The sequence below is a fragment of the Euprymna scolopes genome, chromosome 35, assembly GCF_053919585.1.
Source record: "Euprymna scolopes isolate OS-2025 chromosome 35, ASM5391958v1, whole genome shotgun sequence".
Lineage (NCBI taxonomy): Eukaryota > Metazoa > Mollusca > Cephalopoda > Sepiida > Sepiolidae > Euprymna > Euprymna scolopes.
Window position 1 is genome coordinate 30,249,300 of NC_136516.1, and position 15,981 is coordinate 30,265,280.

Consider the following 15,981-nt stretch of genomic DNA (forward strand, 5'->3'; position numbering starts at 1 on the left):
TTTAAATTAATATAATGAAAAGTATTACAATATTTAAGTATAATAGAATACAGGCCACACATAGAGAAAAAAATAACTACGTTCTATCAAATATTAAACTACAAATATTGATAATTATATTTATATGGACTTTAATTTTACAGTGTTATACTAGCCGAAATCTAAAAGTATTGTAAAATGTTAATTAAGTTATTTATATATATATATATATATATATATATATATATATATATATATATATATATATATATATATATGCAGTATGCCACTTAACGAGGGTTCGCTAGAGACCGATCTGCTCTGGTGGGGTCGGCTTAGGGAGGGCGGTATGATGTTGAAAGACCCGAACCGCTCAATGATCTAGGCCAAGAACATCACTGAAGATACCCTCGCAACGGAAAAATAACACAAATTTAAGTGCGTACGTTTGAACCTATATATATATATATATATATATATATATATATATATATATATATATATATATATATTGATATTGATATATTGTTAGTTAGTTATATAATATTTGTATATATATACATACATACATATATATATATATATATATATATATATATATATATATATATATATATATATATATATATATATATATATATACGAAACAAACTCATGCTTGCAACTTTGATTAGAAGAAATCTTTGAAGAAACACACCCACTTTGCAGGTTTTCGGATATGCTGAAAACGAATATTGCATTTAAATTTTCCGTAAACAAGTAGTTTTTCGAATATCAAGCAATGTAAATTATGTTAAAACTGGTATCCATTGTTGTACGTGCTTGCTTTGTTTGCAAAATTAAATTATTAATGTTTGTTTTTTTTTGTTTTGTTTTGTTTTTTGTGTTTTGAAAATATTACATTTCTTTAATAAAATACAATAAAAATAAATTGCGGGAAAATTAAATGGATATTCGTTTTCAGCATACCCAGAAATCTATAAAAGTCGTCATTTTAAAGGTGATTGTTAAGGTGAAAAGCAAGTAAAAATTTGTCATATTATGAAATGGATGGAAAGTATTTTTATTTAACTTTAAGCAAATATAAACATTTTGATCTTAAATGTAGCAGTCAAATAAAAATATTTTGAAATGTTTGCAGTTTTTTTTTTCAATAATTTTGTTTGCGAAATAAAATTATGAATGTTTTTTGTTTGTTTTTTTTCCTTTTTTTTTAAATAAAAATCTTAAGAACTGTACCAGTCATTTAAGAATATTTTGATAATATTAAAAAAAACATTAAATTTTACATTATCTCCACTTGTCCTGCTATAACTCTTCTGAAAATAAAAACCAAAAAAGTATTTCCAGTAGCCGAAGTGCAATTGTACCAATTTGATTATTTGTTAAAAAAATATTTTTACAAATTTTTAAAAAATATATATATTTCTACAAATTAAAAATATTTTTACAAATTAAAGAAAAAAATATATATTTCTACAAATTAAAAATATTTTTACAAATTTTAAAAAAATATATATTTCTACAAATTAAAAATATTTTTACAAATTAAAGAAAAAAAAATATTTCTAATTTTAAAAGATTTTGCTATGAGTCTATACATTACTATACTATTACAGTCTTAACACATTGCGTTAAGAATTATTTTTCAAAAAAATATACGTAATTAGGAATTGGGAGGCGGGGATAATTAGGAATTGGGAGGCGGGGATAACACCAGTTCAAATCCAGCGGCCATGATACAATGGATACTTTCTATTTTGTCCGAATTTCATCCTGTCACAAAAAAGAGAACACTTTTGTGCTACAGAGGATGTATATGTGAAGAATCCGGGATGTTACACCTTGAGATGAATGCGGGGGGGGGGATAACGATACTTAACGAGATTGCGTGTGAACTTAACGTCACACATATGAAACAAGAAACGATTTCTCTTTATGTAGGCGGTTGTTTTCAATGAGAGTGGGCGTGTCTAATAAATTAATTGTTCTCGTGGGGTGAGTGAGTATGAGGTCAGTGGCATGTCTAGTTTTTTCTAAGGTGGGGGACCTATAGCGCTCAACATGAAAAAGGACGGGTACAGGGTAATCTTCATATGATGACAATTCATCATATATATATATACAGACATATATATGATGACAATTCATCATATATATATATATGTATATATATATGCATGATGACAATTCATCATATATATATATATATATATATATATATATATGATGAAACGTCCATTTATATATATATATATATATAGTGAATAAATGACAAAAACTATATTCATTATAAAAGTGTGATTTGACATGATTAAAATTCGAAAATTGGAAGAGAAGCTGCAAATATCATTAATATGTTTCCATTACGCCATTTTGAATTTTAAAGATAAAGTCCTTGAAAAATAATAATAATGACTTTATTTTTAAAATTCCAAATGGCGAAATGGAAACATGTTGAAGGTATTTGCAGCTTCTCTTCCAATTTTCGGATTTTAATCATGCCAAATCACACTTTATTTCCTTTTGACGGATTGATTGTTGCTATTTCTTCTGATGAGTTAAAGGGCATAATAGATTCACTGATTGATATAATAATTAAGTGATTAATTTTGTGCTGACATCTTTTTACTTTTAATCATCTATATATAAATAAAAGGCAAAACGGCCGCGTGTGTTTTTGCATGTCCAAGAAAGGCTTTTTTCGGGGGGGGGGGGAATGGTTTTCGACCAGGTAACTATTTTTTTTCTTTATACTCCCTAAATTATAATATCTATGATTTGCAAACGGACGTCGTCTCTACATTTATTTGGGTTGACTTTTATAAAATTCCCTCTATTCCATCCCAATGCGTGTTTGTTCACCTTCTTCGTATAAATAAAGCAAAGAAGGCCGTCTGGCTTTCTTGCCAACATCTTGAAAGCAATTAGGTTTGATCAATGTGGAGAAAACCCTCCATATCAGACAACTGCTATTCATTTGAGAGTTCCCCATTTTGGTGGGGAGCTGGTTTTCCCAAACATCATGGGGAAACAAATACGGCAAAAAGCTTGACTGGCTTCAAGCCAGACGTTCATTTTTGCGCCTGCATGAACTCATTTCAGCAAGTCAACTTTTTAATCCTTAATTTGAACGCTTTTCACCTCCGTCTTCGCATTTTAGCGTGTTGCTAAGATCTCAGCTTTTCTTTCACTTTCTTTTTTCCGCCTTCGTGTCACGAGTTCAAGTCTGCCAGCCTACTAACATCAGTTTTTTTCAAACAAACACCCGGGCAACACCGAGCACCCCTGCTAGTCTATTACGTAAAGGGCAAAATGGGCGCGAGCGTTTGTGCATGTCCATGAAAGACTTTTTTGCATTGGGGTTCTCGAGTCGGTAAGATTCGATGAGAAGTTTTCGCATACTTTCTAGATCGTAATATCTCACATTCGCAAACTGACATACTTTCTTTCTTTTTTTTTTAACCGAGTTAAACAAAAATCTCACTGTGTTGTTCGTCACCAGTGTTTGTCTTTTTTGTATAAATAAAGCGAAACTGTTCGAACGCAAACACCTGGCCTTCGGGTCGGGTAGTATCTGTTCTGTAATTGGTCCTTGGTCAATGTAGGGGAAACCCTTCATCCTGAAACAATTACTATTTATTTGGATACTGCCCGACTGCCTCTTTTTTGAGGGAGCTGATTTTCTCTCCACATTAAAAACGACCTTCATGTCTAATTTGCTTTCATGGAAGGTTTAAAAGCAACGCCATTTCTACAAATTGACTACATTAAATTTGAACAATTTAGACTTCCGGTCGCGTCATGAAGTAGCGGTAAGACGTCAAATTTTCTTTTACTTTCTTTTCCGCCTTTGTGTCATGGGTTCCAGCCTGCCTGCCTACTACAACGTTTTTTTTTTTTTTTTTTTTTTTTTTTTTTTTTTGCTCAATACACATCTACAAACACCCAGGCAACGCAAGGCACCCAGGTTAGTGAATAATAAATGTCTTCTCTTTATGCTTGCAATATACATATATATATATATATATATATGTGTGTGTGTGTGTGTGTGATGAGAATATCGGAAATAGTATTCCAATGAAATAGAGAACAAAAAGGAACAAACCAAGTTATGTGTTCATCAACGTTTCGTCTTTATTTTGTCTGGAAGTCTCGAAATAAAGAGGAAACGTTGATGAACACATAACTCGGTTTGTTCCTTTTTATTTCTTTATATACATATGTACATACACACACATACACACATTTATACATATACATGCATACGTATATATATATATATATATATATATATATATATATATATATATATATATATATAGGGTGGCCACAAAGTCATGCACCAATGTTAATTAAAAAAGTTAAAAAATCTAAAAAGTTATATGTCTGATCTAAAATAAAAAAGTTATAAAATTATATTAATAAAAAATAAATATTAACATTGGTGCGTGACTTTGTGGCCACCCTGTATATATGTATGGTATAATCACGTTGACACACCGGTTCCCGTCAGATCACCGAAGTTAAGTAACGTTGAGCCTGGCTAGTACCAAATGGGTGATCATTTGGGAATTCTAGGCGCTGTATGTGTTCTCCGCTTATCTCGGCATTGTTTCCAGTCGTCCTGAACCTCCACTTGCCACTGGTATTCAACAATGTCGACTCAGGAGAGGTGTGGTTAGAGATTGTGCAACTAACTCTTGCCACAAAAATTTCACGCACAGGTACCCTGACCCTGAGGTATCCATAGTCTGTCCAGACTGGAGGAAGCTTTTTTTGATATATATATATATGTATATCGTCGGCGCCCATTTGTGTCTGAGCATCAGGTCCATCATTTGCCCCCTATCTTCTAGGATACCTATACTTTACATGACTTGCAAGGCCCAACCGGTGGTAGAAGAGTCACGGGCAGTATTTGCAAGGGAGTGTAGTCATGGGATTGGGCTGTCCTTCTTGCTCTCCTTCTTCTTCTCCCAGCCTTTTCAGATTGTTTTCTTTTCTCCTCAAAGTCCATGGCACCTTTGCATGCCAGGCTTCTCCATTTTGTCCGGTCCTCGGCAGCCTCTTCCCATGAGGAAGGTCAATGTCAGTCATTGCCAGGGTTCACTTTAACTGGTCTTTATAGCGCCATTTAGGTACTCCTCATGGCGAGCTGGCCATAAAGTATTTTTTTCGGCAGCCTGGAAGGATCCATCCTACTGATGTGGCCTGCCCAACGGATGTGATGGTGAATGATGGTTGCCTCAGCATTGCTCATTTTAGTCCATTTGTGTACTTCGAAGTTAGTGTGATGGCTTTCCCTGGTGATATGCAAAATTTGCCTCACCTTGTATTGCGAGAAGCCTTCCAGGTTTTTTGTATCGCTTCCGTACAATGTCTATGTTTCACAAGCATAAAGAAGAGTGGAGAGTACTACTGGCTTGAAGACCATGATTTTAGTGGCCAATTTCAGTGCGTGGTTGTTAAATACACGGTTGCTGAGATGACCAAAGGCAGAGTGGGCTGCCCTGATACTGTTTTCTACATCTTTCGTAAATGTAGGAGTAGATGTTATGATGCTTCCTGCGTAAGGAAACTGGTCAACTTCCTTTAAGCCAGTTAAGATAGTGTTGGTATTAGGTAGCAGGAGTGCAGGTGGATGTTGGACTAGTATTTTGGTCTTTTCTGTATTGACCTGCATCCCAAAACGTTTGTAGGCTGCATATATATATATATATATATATATATATATATATATATATATATATATATATATATATATATATATATATATATATATATTTAGAGAGAGAGAGAGAGAAAGAGAGAATTCAATAAAGGAAGAAAATGAAGATATAAAATGATATACTAATACAAGGCGACCCAAAAAAACGGGCCCCAACTCTAATTAGGCCCTGTTTCTTAGTGTTTTGTCCGAATGAAATGAAATGTCTGTTTGTACATAATATCATTAAAACTGAATTCAACCGAGATAATGGTGAATTTCATCAATTCTACGAAAATATTTTTACGAATTGGGGGAGTTGGTATTTGACCCTGATATAAGACATCTGCACAGATATTAATAGTTTCTAACAATCGGAAGAACACTTAAATTTTTCAGAATGAGTATAGTTTTGCATAAAGTTAGCAAAGATAAGTGTCTTTATTGCAAAATAAACTGTAACGTTCCAAAACGGGTTCTAAAATACTTGTCAACCATTTAGCTAACACTATCATTGATAATATGGGTCTCAACAGTATCCCGCTTTTATAGGTCTTAGGCAAACCATACAAACGGGGTCGAATGGAATTAAATTTGAAATGGAAGCAGGAATAACACCACTTTTGACCGATTTGACAAGTCGTTTTTCGAACTTGTTTTCGATAGAGATAGTAGAATAATGTGTATCTACTGGACCTAATTTTAAAAATTTAGAGGTGTCCCCCAGGACAGTTATCATTTTATTGATGTAATCCTGGTGATCTATTATGACAAAGCCAGAGCCTTTGTCAGGTTTTGTTATGTGCTTTGATTGTACGATAATGTTCACTTCGCCATTTTGATTCACAAAACGAAATTGCCGTGCCAGCATATGAATGTGCGGCGTCATTTAGTTTCGCCTTAAGATCTCTGACCATAGAGTCGGAAATGAGAGAAAGTCTTTCTAATTGAGCAAAAAAGACTTCGAATTCAGCGTATATCTCTTCACACTTTGAGGGTATGGGAGGAATGCAGAAGTCCAAGACGTGAGAAAGAATATTAAGTTCAAGCTCAGGAAACTGCACGGAAGAGTATATATATATATATATATATATATATATATATATATATATATATATATATATATATATATATATATATATATAAAAGGGATTTTATGTGTCTGTATGTATCTGTGAGTTTTGTTCCCTATGGACTCGAAAACAACTGGATCGATTTTTTTTATTTCACCCGTAGTTACTTTATGTACTTGGCAGTGTTCTTAGATAGGTTTTGTATCGGAATGTCTTTGATAAGTAGCGATAATCGAAATAATCCGATGAAATAAAGAACAAGCTATTTTGACCAAAGTTAACATCTTACACAGCCTAACATCACAAATGCATTTGAGAAGTTTTATTACACAAGCCGAAAGGCCCAACATATAAAATCAACAGTAGGTTCTTTAATGTGACATGGGTGCGTTCTAAATGAATGTCTCTGTCTAGAGAACAGTTGAAACATGATACTTGACTTTTGCATTTTAAACTTAAATTAAAAAAAAATAATCATTTTATAAAATCAACAGTAGGTTCTCTACAGTGCAATGTAAACTACAATATATTTTGAACTTAGTCATTGCGAAAGACATGTGAAGCTTCCTCCCAGTGCACCGCAATGGGTCCCCAATTAAAGTAGGTAATCAATTGAATCGATTGAAAAATTGGTTATTTCCCCGATTTCGATGACAATAAAACTATGGGAGTGTGAAACATTCTTTGATCATCATTCAATCCCGGGCAACGTCGGGTCTCACTGCTAGTATATATATGTATCCTTCTTTCTCTCTCTCTCTCTCTCTCTCTCTCTATATATATATATATATATATATATATATATATAGAGAGAGAGAGAGAGAGAATATATATATATATATATATATATATATATATATATATATATATATACTAGCATAGGTGCCCGGCGTTACCCGGGTGTGAGGTGTATGCTGAGCAAAAAAAACAAAACAAAAAAAAAAAACAACTGGTCAATTTTTTTAACTTTGACCCCTATTATGACCCTTTAAAATTTATAGTTTCGGGCTCAAATCACTTTATTAAGTTACATCCAGGTTCAAGGAACCTATATCTAAAATTTCAAGTTTCTAGACCCAAAATTGTCGGAGGAGTTTGGTAGAGTTCTTAAAGGTCAAATCGTTTAAATTTGACCCCTTAACAGCCAAATTTCTGGCTGACACCCGTCACATCGATTTTCCCAAATCTCAGTACCCGGTATTTCAAATTTCGAGTCTATAGACTAAAAATTGACAGAGTTATTGCGTAGGGAAATGTACACAGACAGACAGACAGACACACAGACAGACAGACAGACACACAGACATGTTCACTTTTATAGATATATATATATATATATATATATATATATATATATATATATATATATATATATATATAGAGAGAGAGAGAGAGATACATTGGGTGGATACTAAATCAGAGGTCCAGTGACTCACATAACTTGATAAATGTATGAATTGCAAAAAAAAAAAAACGTAGTTAGAAAAGTCCATTTTTCACTAAATCGATCCATCATTTCGACAGTACAACCCACACAATGACGTCACGCTAATATCAATCATTCCAATGATGTCACACAAGTTTCTCGCATCTGATTGGTTCATAAAAGCAATGATATTTTTTTAAAAATCAAAAAAAAAAAAAGAAAGAAAAAAAAACAAGGTAATTATAATGAGAAAATTATTAATCTTTTCCAATCAATTTTAAATTTATATTGTTTTTATTATTCAGACTACTATCCTCATCTTGGTTATTATTTTCACAAAGTTTCCTTCCACGAGTGCATCTCTTTGAACACGAGGTTCTTTATGTTGAACTTCATACATACATACAAACATACATACATACAAACATACATATATATACTGAAATATATATACTGAAATATATATACTGAACAATATTCTAAATCTAGTCGGTGATGCCCTTTTCTCTTCCCTGCAACATCTTTCCTAGAAAAAAGACGCTGCGCGCCTGTCTCTGCTCTATCATTATTTTCATAGCAAGTACTCGACTGAACTCCAATCTGTGGTTCCTCATAAATAATCAAATTCTACCCAACTTATACCATTAACGATTACTATATTACTACTTTACATTCATTAACCATTATCCTCGAGTGACCTTAGAGCCTTGATAAGTGGTGACTCCCAAGTAAAAAAAAAAAAAAATAGTAATCAGTTCTGGAGTTTCAATCCTCACTCCAAGTAATAATAACTATTAAAAAATAGCATAAATTCACACCTGTATCCAGTATACGGTTATAAATGGTGGAATGCCGACAGGGATGCTCAGGCAATTTTTGCTAAGCAAGAGTGCCCCCTTCCTTTAGGGGAGCTTGCTTGGCAACCCACTTTCCCGACCTTGTGTCACACCATGCTGTAGTGGTCCTGGATATGACCTTAAACTATATCCGATGGTGAGGTTCCAGCTTGCGGGGTTTGGGGAGTGTGGAGCCACCCTTTAATTGCCGTTGCTCCGAGGTTAACTCTGACTCGGACTGGTAGTACCTGTTCGGGTCCCAACTGTGGATTAAATAGAAACCGACTTCAAAAAAAAAAATATATATATATATTCTATTAAAAAATTTTTCTTCAAAATCACTGGATTCGGTATTAAATAACCCGAAAAGGGTTGATATGCCGTAAAATAAAAATAACCAACCAATCAACAATGCTGTAGTGGGCAGCATTCAAATATCTTGCATATGGCTGACAGAATAGGAACAATCTACTCACACGGATTAAATAAAGGTGTCGGTTTGAAGTTTCATATAAGTTCCCGAGTCAGACATAAAGATTTCAATATTCGAAATTATAAATCCGAAAATGGTCAGGGATTACATTGAAGAAAACGTTGTGAAAATGACAAGGAAGATGACAATAGAGGTCCGAATAATTCGGATTAAGTGACAGTCGTAGAAACTGAAGCTTAATTAGGTCAACAATGTCAATGAAGACCATAACATCTACCTTTATTTCTCTATTGAATAATCAGTTCTAAGTGACAGTATTCTGAATGTTACAGGTTCAATCCTCACTACAAATAGCTTTTATCCACTATATGGCTGACGGAATGAAAACAATTTCTCTATATGAGCAACTTAGTTTCTCATGACTAATCTGGATCGCTTTTGCTCTGACAGGTTGAGGGTACAGGTTTGATAGCTTGCCTGGTTGCTGTTTCCAAATGGTAGTATATTGGCCTTCATATATAAAATATGCTTAAATATCATTTTTTAATTTATGCAGATATATATATATATATATATATATATATATATATATATATATATATATATATATTAGTCTAAAGAAACTTTGAATAAAAAATGCAAAAATAAAAATAAAGAATGCAGTTTAAATTCCCGGATGGAAAAAAATATTAACTATAACCTATCGCAGACTTAGCACCTACATAATCCGACTTCTAAAAAGTTTATAACGACAAAAAAAGAATTCATTTATATAAGAATGAAAACAAAAAAAAGGCCTTAACTAAAATTGTTAAATAGGAATAGACTTAGCATTTGCATAAACCAATTTCGTAAAAGTCTCCAATTTTAAAACAGAATTTAACTACATAAGGATGAAAAAAAGAAAATCCTTAACTAAAATTTTGTAAATAAAAAAACGGGGATCATCAGCTGCTTATCATGTAGCTGTTTCGGAGATTTAAAAACAGGACAGCTGTTAAAGACATGGTTCTCCAGTGGATATATATATATACTTACATATGTATATGTTGCATAGCGGGTGATGTCTATATGACCAATGTATACTGGTACCAAATAACATATGTGTTTACACATGCTTGCATTTATGACATATTTGTGTCGTGGAGGGGTTCTATATATGTGTATACATGACACTAATAAATGTCTGTATATTCTTATCATAAATAGACCATATGTATGTATCTAGGTGTGTAATGGACTGTTGTCCTCGCCTAAATGTCTATTTTAGCTCATGACTCGTCTAGGTGTTGGTGCGTGCATGTCATAACATGTTACACGTTACAACATACCTGTTTCTGCTATTGTTTCTTCTGGGAGCGTCCTTGGGGAAACTGGAATCTGTTAAAAGGAACACTCAAGGCAGGGCCCAAGACAATTTGAGATTTTATGCATTTATTTCACTCCTAGCTATTCGTCATAGCAGAGAAGTGATCAATAATTTTGGCTTGAGGTGGTTCTTCTAAGTCTCCATTTTGAGACTTCTCCCCCTTCATGAGGAAACCCAATCTAGCCCATCTGTCCCTCTTGGCGTCTCAAATCCAACTCAACGATGCTTGCGCAAACCAGAACACATGACATATGACACGTCACTTCCAGACTCCATTTGTATCTTCCGGTGCAAACTTAACCGGTTACAGAGTTTAAAATGTTGTCAAAAATCAATCTTCAAATTGTCTTCAAATCGTTGTTATCCACTCATTGCTAGATAGATAGATAATTATATAGAGAGATAGAGAGATAGATAATTAGATAGATAGATAGATAGATAGAAACAGATGATTAAATAAACAGACAGATATGTTATATAATGGTGTACCAAAATGGCATCAAAATGAGTAATGTTATGTTATCTAACATGAATGGCACCCATGTAAATGGGTGTATACGTTTCCTTTTGGTTTGTGAGGTGTCCTAAATATGTTACTAAATGTCTATTAGTGGTTTTTTAGTTGCATGCAAGCGATTCTATAAGTCACTCCATCGGTCTGTCAGTCGATCTGTCGGTCTGTCCGTAACACTTTTGTGCTTGGCCTTTTTGGTTAAGATCAGAGATTTGTTGTTTATAGATGTTGTTTTTAGCTTTTTAAGCTTTTCTTGGCCTTTTGGCCAAGATCAAGGTGTAGTATCTGTTCCGGCAGATACTACAAGCAAAGACCATATGTGGGGGCAACCGCACATATAAGACCTTGGTCAATGTGGGGGCAACCCTTCATACCAATTGTCACTATCCCACACCCCTACTACCCGAGGAGTTGGTCCCCATTTCCCCTTCACTCCTCACATTAAAAATCGACCTTGTGCCTAATTTGCTCGGTGGGGGAGCAAATAAATACCCTTTTCTTGGCCTTTTGGCCAAGATCAAAGTGTAGTATCTGTCTTACTACATGCTGTACTTATTATGATATAAAATGGGGGATCACTTTTCTGGGTTAAGTTAATGTAAAATGATCACCCACTTTGCAACCAATCAGTTTCAAAGCCATTCAAGTCATTCTCCAGATCATTCAAGTTGTTTTTGAAGGATTCCAGTTATTTTTTAAGCATTCAAGTCATTCTTAAGGTCATTCAATTCATCCTCAAATTCATTACAGTCATTCTAAGTCATTTACTTTTTATTTATTTAAGTCATTTCAGTCCATTTTTCGGTCATTTCAGTTTATCTTTAAGAATTTCATGTCAATCCTACATTCACGCATTCATTCATTACACGAGAGCACGCGAATAATGGCTATCGGCCTTGTTATATTCTAAACCCATTTTATGATCGTCTAATGTTCATATGCGTGTGTGTGTGGGTCATACATGTATCTTCTCTTTATCTTCTCTGCTCAATCCTGACTTCATCTTGTTCTTGGAGGAGGCTGGAACCTTTTGGACGAAACACATTGACTCCAAGACGATGATTGCTTTTCATATTAGATTTTATTTCACTTTCTAGGATGTCGCGCAGATGAAAATGGAAAGTGAATTTCTTTGCTTGTGTTTTAACAGCCTACATTGAGGAACACGTCACTCTCTGCCAAGAGCGGAGGAGAGACAACCGTAAAGCCCAACTGCTCTGCTTCAATTCCAAGTTCCAACTCTTCAATGATCTCCAGCTAACCTGATCATGTGACTCACACATAACATACTGTTATAGGAGGACATATTTTCCTCTTTTGATATGAAGAAACTATCATTTCTGACACAAATAATAACATATATTAAAAATAAATAAAAATAAAAATAATTATTAATATAATTAATAATTTTAATGATAATATTAATTATCCAAATAATAAGATATATTAAAAATAAATAAAAATAAAAATAATTATTACTATAATTAATAATTTTAATGATAATATTAATTATCCAAATAATAACATATAATAAAAATAAAATAAAATAAAAAATAATTATTGCTATAATTAATAATTATAATGATAATATTAATTATCCAAAAAATAACATATATTAAAAATAAATAAAAATAAAAATAATTATTACTACAATTAATAATTATAATGATAATATTAATTATCCAAACAATAACATATATTAAAAATAAATAAAAATAAAATAATTATTACTATAATTAATACTCATAATGATAATATTAATTATCCAAACAATAACCTATAATAAAATAAAATATAATAAATTATTACTATTATTAATAATTATAATGATAATATTAATTATCCAAATAATAACATATAATAAAATATAGTAAAAATAATTATTACTATAATTAATAATCATAATGATAATTTTAATTACTCAAATAATAATGCATAATAAAAATAAAATATAATAAAAATAATTATTACTATTATTAATAATTACAATGATAATGTTAATTATCCAAATAATAACATATAATAAAATATAGTAAAAATAATTATTACTATAATTAATAATCATAATGATAATATTAATTATTCAAATAATAATGTATAATAAAAATAAAATATAATAAAAATAATTATTACTATAATTAATAATTACAATGATAATATTAATTATCCGAATAATAACATATAATAAAAATAAAATATAATAAAAATAATTATTAATATAATTAATAATTTTAATGATAATATTAATTATCCAAATAATAACATATATTAAAAATAAAATATAATAAAATAATTATTGCTATAATTAATAACCATAATGATAATATTAATTATCCAAATAATAACATATAATAAAAATAATTATTAATATAATTAATAATTATAACAAAATAAAAAATACATAAAATATCATATAATAATATAAAATATTGAATATAATAAATTACTTAATTAAAAAAATAACAATAAAAGATTTTATACAATAATATAAAAAGTATTACTTAAAAATTTTAATAAAAAAAGTTTTTTTAGCATCACTGGAGATTTTCAAAAAGTAAAACAGAAAAAGATTCTTTTTCTGTTTTTCTAGAAAATTCTCTAGTGACGACTATAAATAGTGAACGGTTGGTATTTATGGAGTTATAATACAGCACTGGGATGTGTTCAACAATTTTGGCTTGGGGTGGTTCTTCTAAGTCCCCATTTTGAGACTTCTTTCCCCCCCCCCCTCATGAAGAGACCCAGTTTAGCCCATCTGTCCCTCTTGGTGTCTCAAATCCAACTCAACGATGCTTGCGCAAACCTGAGCACATGACATGTATCCATTCGTATCTTCCGGTGCAACCTTGACCGGTCACAGAACATACTACTCCAACCAAAGAAATCGCAAGCAAAGTCGAGTTAAAAAACAGATGAACTGGACAACAAGATAAAAAGAAAAAAATCTCTTTCATCAATAAGTAGTAATATAAATTTTTCTGAATTATATTTGACTAAAGGCATTTATATCTCTAAACATTACTGTAAAAACAATTACTTTAATCAAGAGGGAGATAAACTAGAAAACAGAGTTATTCCCCTTTGCACTGTTACGATTGTAAAAAGAAACTTACTAGCAGTTCTTTCTTTCTACTTTGTCTTTTTTTTTTTGTAATAAAATTTGTTTTTCAAATTATGCTTTTTTTTTCACTCTTTTTTTTTTTATAATTAATTGCGGCGTTCCATTATCCCTAGACAAGGCCACAAAAAACCGTAACACATACACATAGATCCGATCAGCTGACCAGACCTTCCGGTAAACTTGTCTATGATCTAGCTTTGTTATGTTTTGACAGGTTTTAAAAATATTCTTCATATCCATCTCTTGTCTACCTCTCCAGTTAGATAGATAGATTGAAATGGACAGACAGATAGATAGATAGATAGATAGATAGATAGATAGATAGAAATTTTATTCTGTTCTATCTATTTCATAACAGATAGATAACAGATAATTTACTGCCTCTGCCCGATCACTCTCCAACATAGATTTTTTTTTACAAGGTAGTCACCACTTATCAAGGCCTGGAAGCCACTCAGGGATAAGGATTATTAAGTGTACAGTAATCAATTGGATAGTATCGTAGTAATCGTTAGTATTGGAGATTTGATAAAGTGTCTTACTTAAGGGGGCGGTTCATCAGGAATTTGTTTATGTTGGACTTGAAGACATCCAAGTTGTAGTCAAGTGGGAAACAGGCAAACGGAAGAGAGTTCCACTAGTGTGCAGTTCTAAAAAAGAAGCTTTGTTCATGGAATCTACGTTTTGGTTTTGGCATGGATAAAGATACATATTAAGAGATGTGTTCTCCATCATACAAGCGATGATTAAATTTTAACAGAAAATATATATATAATACGTTTGTAAGCCAAATTACAACACAATATTTTGGAAAATAAACAAATATTTCTTTGCTTGAAATTAATATTTCAGCAATAGGAGCTTTCTTTCAAGTGCACATGTAGTTATAATAATTTTATTAATAAATTTTGAAAGAAAAAAAAAACAGAAAAGAAAAGGAATAGTTAGAATTATTCAAAACTGTAAAAATGATCTCGTCGAATTTTGACAAACTTCAAGAATTAGATCGACTTATCTCCCCCTCCCTCTTTGTAATTGAAATTGTCAAGATGGCTGCGACCCGGTCGGTCTCAGTAAATTTGATTTTACTCTGTAAAAAAAACTACTTGATCAAATTAAGCGATTTTTTTTAATGAGAACTTCATTCCATAATGAGCACGTACATCATAATTTTTTTCTTTGTCGTCGTTTTTAATATCGTTGCTAAACTGTAGAAGCACCAAATAAACTATACCTTCAATCGGTTGTGTATGAACACTGTAGTTCGTGAGAATGGCGATAAAATAAATAGCTAAACACCAAAATATTTATTTGGATATCTTTTAAAGTGACGTTAATTAATCTGTTTAATGAGAAGATTTTAATCATCCCCCTAAAAAGAAGTACTATCTTGATTGGGGAAAAATAAAAATTTTTAATGCCTTAATCTAGAAGGATTTCTCCGTCACTAACCGAGGACCAACCAGATGAAATACATCTTTGGCATTTTTTTGTTTCTAATTAAAAAAATTTTAATTTAA

The 15,981-nt window shown here is 31.7% G+C and overlaps 2 pseudogenes; both read left to right on the top strand.

The window, feature by feature from the left end:
- The first annotated feature begins 4,455 nt into the window (after window positions 1–4,455).
- Window positions 4,456–4,572, top strand: LOC145260152 (5S ribosomal RNA; annotated as a pseudogene).
- Window positions 4,573–11,585: 7,013 nt separating this feature from the next.
- LOC145260108 (U2 spliceosomal RNA) lies at window positions 11,586–11,710 on the top strand (annotated as a pseudogene).
- Window positions 11,711–15,981: the final 4,271 nt, after the last annotated feature.